Genomic DNA, 7,654 nt, shown 5'->3' on the forward strand with positions numbered 1-7,654 from the left:
TTATCTTCAAATATCCTCCATTTATAGTATTATTGATATACAGCACCAGCTCGTTGCATGTTTAGTCGCTTGAAACTTGAAAAATCATATTTTCATACTTATGGATCTGTTCATTAGTGTCTATTATTTGTCAGTGTGTCGTAAAGAGTTCTAAAAGGATTTAGTGAAGTCCTGATAAACAGCTTCTTATTATTCAATACAGCGGTCAATTGCACCACTTAGTGGTGAAAAAGCGCATTGCATAGGCTACTATCATACACACTGAGTGAGTGACTTTTAGTAATAATCTTTATTTGATGAAAATGTAGTCTATATTTTGGCAGTCCAATATAAATAAATAAAATATAAATTTCTTGCATATACAGTTGAGGTCAAAAGTTTACATGCACTTTGCAGAATCTGCAAAAAGTTAATTGTTTTAAAATGAGAGGGATCATACAAAATGCATGTTATTTTTTATTTAGTACTGACCTGAATAAGTTATTTCACATAAAAGATATTTACATATAGTCCACAAGAGAAAATAATAGGTGAATTTATTTAAATGAGTCCATTCAAAAGTTTACATCCCCTTGATTCTCAATACTGTGTTGTTACCTGAATGATCCACAGCTGTGTTTTTGTTTAGTGATAGTTGTTCATGAGTCCCTTGTTTGTCCTGAACAGTTAAACTGCCTGCTGTTCTTCAGAAAAATCCTTCAGGTCCAACAAATTCTTAGGTTTTTAGCATTTTTGTGTATTTGAACCCTTTCCAACAATGACTATGATTTTGAGATCCATCTTTTTTTGTAGGGGGCAGCCGTGGCCTAATGGTTAGAGAGTCGGACTTGTAACCCAAAGGTTGCAGGTTCGAGTCTCAGGTCCGGCAGGGATTGTAGGTGGGGGGAGTGAATGTACAGCACTCTCTCCACCCTCAATACCACGACTGAGGTGAGTCCCTTGAGCAAGGCACCGATCCCCCAACTGCTCCCCGGGCACTGCAGCACACCCGCAGCACTGCTCCGGGTGTGTGTTCACGGTGTGTGTGTGTTCACTACTGTGTGTGTGCACTTGGATGGGTTAAATGCAGAGCACAAATTCCTTGTATGGGTCACCATCCCAGCCAGCAATGACATGTGGGGCCCAGCTGGGTTTACTAGGGGTTCCATGGGAACTGTGTGGGCATGGGCTTTGGCTGGGTGAAATCAGCGGGTCCCATGTAGGTTTTGTAGTATGAGTCCCACATAGGAAGCCCATATGAGCTGATTACATGGGTCACATAAGGGACAGGCATGGGCCAAGTGGGCATGGGTTTGATCTGGGAACACATATATGGGTCTTGCATGACATATTTATGGGCCAAGTGGGCATGGGTTTGATCTGGAAATGCATATATGGGTCCTGCATGGCATATTTATGAGCCAAGTGGGCATGGGTTTGATCTAAGAATGCATATATGGGTCCTGCATGGCATATTTATGGGCCAAGTGGGCATGGGTTTGAACTGGGAATGCATATATGGGTCCTGCATGGCATATTTATGGGCCAAGTGGGCATGGGTTTGATCCGGGAATGCATATATGGGTCCTGCATGGCATATTTATGGGCCAAGTGGGCATGGGTTTGATCTGGGAATGCATATATGGGTCCTGCATGGCATATTTATGGGCCAAGTGGGCATGGGTTTGAACTGGGAATGCACATATGGGTCCTGCATAGAATTTTTATAGGCCAAGTGAGCATGGGTTTGATCTGGGAACGCATATATGGGTCTTGAATGGCATATTTATGGGCCAAGTGGGCATGGGTTTGATCTGGGAATGCATATATGGGTCTTGAATGGAATATTTATGGGCCAAGTGGGCATGGGTTTGATCTGGGAAAGCATATATGGGTCTTGAATGGCATATTTATGGGCCAAGTGGGCATGGGTTTGATCTGGGAACGCATATATGGGTCTTGAATGGCATATTTATGGGCCAAGTGGGCATGGGTTTGAGCTGGGAACGCATATATGGGACTTGAATGGCATATTTATGGGCCAAGTGGGCATGGGTTTGAACTGGGAATGCACATATGGGTCCTGCATGGTATATTCATGGGCCAAGTGGGCATGGGTTTGAGCTGGGAACACAAATATGGGTCCTGTATGACATATTTATGGGCCAAGTGGGCATGGGTTTGATCTGGGAACGCATATATGGGTCCTGCATGGTATATTCATGGGCCAAGTGGGCATGGGTTTGATCTGGGAACGCATATATGGGTCCTGAATGGCATATTTATGGGCCAAGTGGGCATGGGTTTGATCTGGGAACGCATATATGGGTCCTGCATGGCATATTTATGGGCCAAGTGGGCATGGGTTTGATCTGGGAACACATATATGGGTCTTGAATGGCATATTTATGGGCCAAGTGGGCATGGGTTTGATCTGGGAACACATATATGGGTCTTGAATGGCATATTTATGGGCCAAGTGGGCATGGGTTTGATCTGGGAACGCATATATGGGTCTTGAATGGCATATTTATAAGCTAAGTTTGGTTTGAACTGCACTGTTTGAAAAAAAAAATTTTTTTTACATAAAATAACTAACTTTTTACAGTAGTTTTCTGTTATTTCAAATTACATTCATAACTTAGTAATATTACTAACAATATCTGTTAACTAACAACTTGACTGTTATTTTAGGTCTTATATCATTAAAGACAAATTACAGGAATTCTCATTTTTTTACAGTATTTTTTCTGTTTTCTTAAATTACTTACACATGTTAAAATTACAAAAACAATCTGTAATTAAATAATGTAGCTCATTAAGGTTTATGTCGATACTAACAATTTAATGTTCTTTTTGTACACTGTGTTCCAAATTATTATGCAAATTGGATGTAAGTGTAACAAGGACGGTCTGAGATGAGCGGATCCATTTGCAGCATTTTATTAGAACAGGCAAACACACAGGGGCAGGCAGAAATCGTAGTCAAACACAGGCAAACACACAGGGGCAGGCAGAAATCGTAGTCAAACACAGGCAGAATGGTCGGGGCAGGCAGCGAGAATCACACACAAGAGGGAGTCCAGGAATCAAAACACAGGAAATCAAACACGGAAAGAAACGCTCAGAATGTAGCCGGGGCAATACAAGACTTCGCGAACAAGCTGTGTATGTGAGTGGCTTATAAACAGTCTGTGTGATGAACTGCAGGTGTGTGTGTGTGTGTGTGTGTGTGTGTGTGTGTGAATGAGCTGCAGGTGTGAGCAGTGATAGGTGCAGTGGCTTGTGGGGGCTGAAGTCCATGATGTGTAGTGCAAGAGTTAGTGATCCCAGGTTGACGGAGGCTCAAATCGTGACAGTAGGCCTAAGTGTCATAAACATTAAAAAAAAATTGTTTTTCAATTAAACTCATGGATGGTATTGTGTCTCATGGCTCTTTGGATCACTGAAATGAATCTCAGACACTTGTGATAAATAGTTTGCCAAATGAGCCCAATTAAAGGAAAATTACTTAAGAAGAATGTTCCACATTATTAAGCAGGCCACAGGTTTCAAGCAATATGGGAAAGAAAAAAGATCTCTCTGCTGCCGAAAAGCGTCAAATAGTACAATGCCTTGGACAAGGTAAGAAAACATTAGATATTCCACAAAATCTTAAGTGTGATCATTGTACTGTGAAGAGATTTGTGGCTGATTCAGAGTACAGACTGGTTTGTGCAGGAAAAGGCAGAATGAGGAAGGTTTCTGCCAGACAAATTCATCAGATTAAGAGAGCAGCTGCTAAATTGCCATTACAAAGTAGAAAACAGGTATTTGAAGCTGCTGGTGCCTCTGGAGTCCCACGAACATCAAGGTGTAGGATCCTCCAGAGGCTTGCAGTTGAGCATAAACCTACTATTCGGCCACTCCTAGCTAATGCTCACAAGCAGAAATGGTTGCAGTGGGCCCAGACATACATGAAGACTAATTTTTAAAGAGTCTTGTTTACTGATGAGTGTCGTGCATCTTTGGATGGTCCAGATGGATGGAGTAGTGGATGGAACATGTCCCAACAAGGCTGCGACGTTAACAAGGAGGTGACGTTTTGGGCCGGAATCATAGGGAGAGAGCTGGTAGGTCCCTTTAGGGTCCCTGAAGGTGTGAAAATGACCTCGGCAAAGTATGTAGAGTTTTTGACCGACCACTTTCTTTCATGGTACAATAAGAAGAACCGTGCCTTCTGTAGCAAAATCATCTTCATGCATGACAATGCACCATCTCATGCTGCAAATAATACCTCTGTGCCATTGGCTGCTATTTGCATAAAAGATGAGAAACTCATTGTGTGGCCACCATCCTCCCCTGACCTCAACCAGATTAAGAACCTTTGGAGCATCCTCAAGCAAAATATCTATTAGGGTGGGAGGCAGTTCACATCAAAATAGCAGCTCTGGGAGGCTATTCTGACATCCTGCAAACAAATTCAATCAGAAACTCTCCAAAAACTCACAAGTTCAATGGATGCAAGAATTGTGATAGTGATATCAAAGAAGGGGTCCTATGTTAAGATGTAACTTGCCCTGTTAGGATGTTTTTGATTGAAATAGCTTTTGATTTCAGTAAATATGACCACCTAATGTTGCAAATTCAGAAAATGTCAATTTTCAGTTCTTTACAACCTATAAAATGTTTTAACTCTGTTGTGCATAATAATTTGGAACAGTGCATTTTCAGTTTTTTATTTTTGAAATACTGTTATCATTATGTTTGTTCAATAAAATTCAAATTATACCCTAATGGTTGATGACTTAAAAATTAAACTGACTGTCATTTGCATTAACTAATTATGAAAATCGGAGAAAGATATAATTTGCATAATAATTTGGAACACGGTGTAATTTGAAAGTAATTCTTATTAGTTTTCTAGGTGTATTTTACATTAAAACTCTGTAATTTTATATAAAACAGAAGTAGAATATGTATAAAATAGAAAATCTGTCTTAAAATCCACAAATCATGTAACCATGCAATAAAAATGTATTGCATTAAAAATTGTTTATTTTTATAAAGAACAAATTAACCAATAAAGAGTGAGTGTATAATTTATTTGCAGAAGTCGTGTCAAAAAGCAATACCACAGTAGTCCAAATGACAATACGTTTGCAGTCTTCTCTGGTAGAATATACAGTAGGATGATAATTTAGTGTGGGGAGCAGTGCATAATTTAAGTTCTTAAATGCTGAAAAAGCTATAGCGAATTCACTATCGCTCAGTTGACGCGCGTTTCTCATTTAAATCACACTGGCGGAAACACTGCAAGTCGCAATCTATGACGGTGCCGGCGACAGCCAATGCGTTTGATTATCGCTGCCGTTAATTATTCTGGCCAATGACTAGTAGGCCCAGGGAGCCGTTTCCCGGTCAAATTCGAATATGCTGATCGGCTTCTGCTGCAGACTGCTTTGGTCGTTCCTCTAGCAACGGCTTTTACATGGATTATTTTATGTCTGACTGTTTAATTCATATTTTGAGCGAGTTTTGGTTGTGGAATGAAGATTGAGAACAAACAAACGCGAATATGGACTTTTACCAGCAGCTAAAGGTCATGCAAACTGCAAAAGGTAAGTACCTTTTACTATTATATAAAGTTCTATAGACTATAATAACGCTAGTTACATCAATATAACGTTACAGTGTACTGTAGTGATATGCTAATCGCGATTAGGTTACAGATCTTAGTATCCTACCACTGTGTGTTACTGTTTTGTTAGTATGAGCTATACTGTTAGCTGCAGCTAGGCGGTAACATTATATTTATGTCTTGCTGAATATATGTAACATTAGTGAAAGAAATCTGCACCTCACTTGAATAGTCATATACTGACAGTTTACTTAAGATGTAATTGACCTAAATACAGTCACTAATGTTTTGATTCAAGATTAAAAAACCAGGTTAGTTAGGTGTCAGTTACTGGATCTGTGCATTTTGTTCTTAAAGTTACAGCAGTATAATAATTAACTTAAGCCTAACCAGCAGTCGGTCTTAATTATAATCAAACAACAAAATACTAAAGAGAAAATCATTAAATGTACTTAACTTGCCTTTGTATTAGTCCTATTGTTAGTAACGTGAATTTGCTACTTTGATCGTATGTTGAATAAAATACAATATAATAAATAACTATACTGTGATATATTACTATTGTGAAATAATATGGTCATATCGTGCACCCATGCTTAGTTTTAAGATCAAACTCACAAAATGTGACAGAACTTCAAAATGAGTAACCTAAGAACACTGTTATGTGAACTCATCTGACAGAGAGAAGACCTCAAAGCATGATCATTGGACTCCATGGAGAAGAATACTAGATGTAAACCAGGATTTTGGATCAGCTGTGCAGATTTGGTATAGAGCTGGTGAGTACATTTTCGCAAGCCCATGTCTGTCAGTAAGTTAGATAATGTCTTATCAAACAAATTAATTTTAATGTAATTGATTGCTTGTGTGTGTGTTTTAAATTTGTTTTTGTTTTGTTTTTTACCCCCAGCTGATTCCTGGCCATTTGGAGGAGGACTGCTCTTTATCTGGTGTGTCTGTCACTTCTGGTGCAAATTCATGGACCTTTTGTTGTATGTTTTGGTTTTACTTATTCTCACACTACATTAATTATCAGAGCTACAGTGGTGCCCAAAATTATTAGAACACTAGTATTTTAACTACCTTAACTAATGGTTTAAACTTAGTTATTTCCAGAGTTGTGGACTCGAGTCAATGACTCGAGACTCGACTCGGACTCGGGTCCCAAATTTGATGACTTGTGACTTGACTTGACATAATCAAAAAATGCGACATGTAAACGGCCCCTTAGACATTTAAATTACACATAATCACTATAAAACACTTATTATTATAATAATAATAATAATAAGAAGAAGAAACGTTATGTATATTGAAACAGCCTAATAATTGGCTAAACCTTTCAAAAAAAAAAAAAAAAATATATATATATATATTAGGGGTGGGCATAGATTAATTTTTTTAATCTAGATTAAATCTTGGAATTAATCTAGATTAATCTAGATTAAAATGGCTAATTTGAATTCTGCTGAAGGCATTCAGAATATGTGTGCTACCCAAATAATGACTTAAAGTCTTTGAGAATGGATCATAAAGCTCATAAAGCTGTTCTATGATAATTTGTTGATGAAAATAAATTATGTTCAATTAGATGTACTTGTGTTTACTAACTAACTAACAATGAAATTATTTTTTCTCCCTATTAGATTGTTTTTTTTTTAACGTCAACACCTACCCAACCCATTACATGTTACACCGTACTTTTATTTTGACAGGTTGCCGTGAAGTTTCTGTGTCATACAGTATGATATGATGCTAGTTTTCTCAAATGAAACGGTAAAAGTGACACTCACAGCAGTTTGGGAGATTGAGTTTATCTGTTCATGTGAGATGAAAATGCCAAAAATTACCAGGAGCGTCACGTGTGTTTCAGTATGCGTGTAGTAAAAGCTCGTCTCCATCATTCATACATACAGCTCAGGCAAACGGAACATATCGGATTCATATTAAAACGGTCTTTTTGCATTTCAGTTTTCACATACACTAGTCCATATCGCGATTTGAATTAAGTGACTGACCAACATTTGATTTATGAATCCAAAAAACGACGAATTT

The sequence above is a fragment of the Garra rufa genome, chromosome 23 (assembly GCF_049309525.1).
Source record: "Garra rufa chromosome 23, GarRuf1.0, whole genome shotgun sequence".
Lineage (NCBI taxonomy): Eukaryota > Metazoa > Chordata > Actinopteri > Cypriniformes > Cyprinidae > Garra > Garra rufa.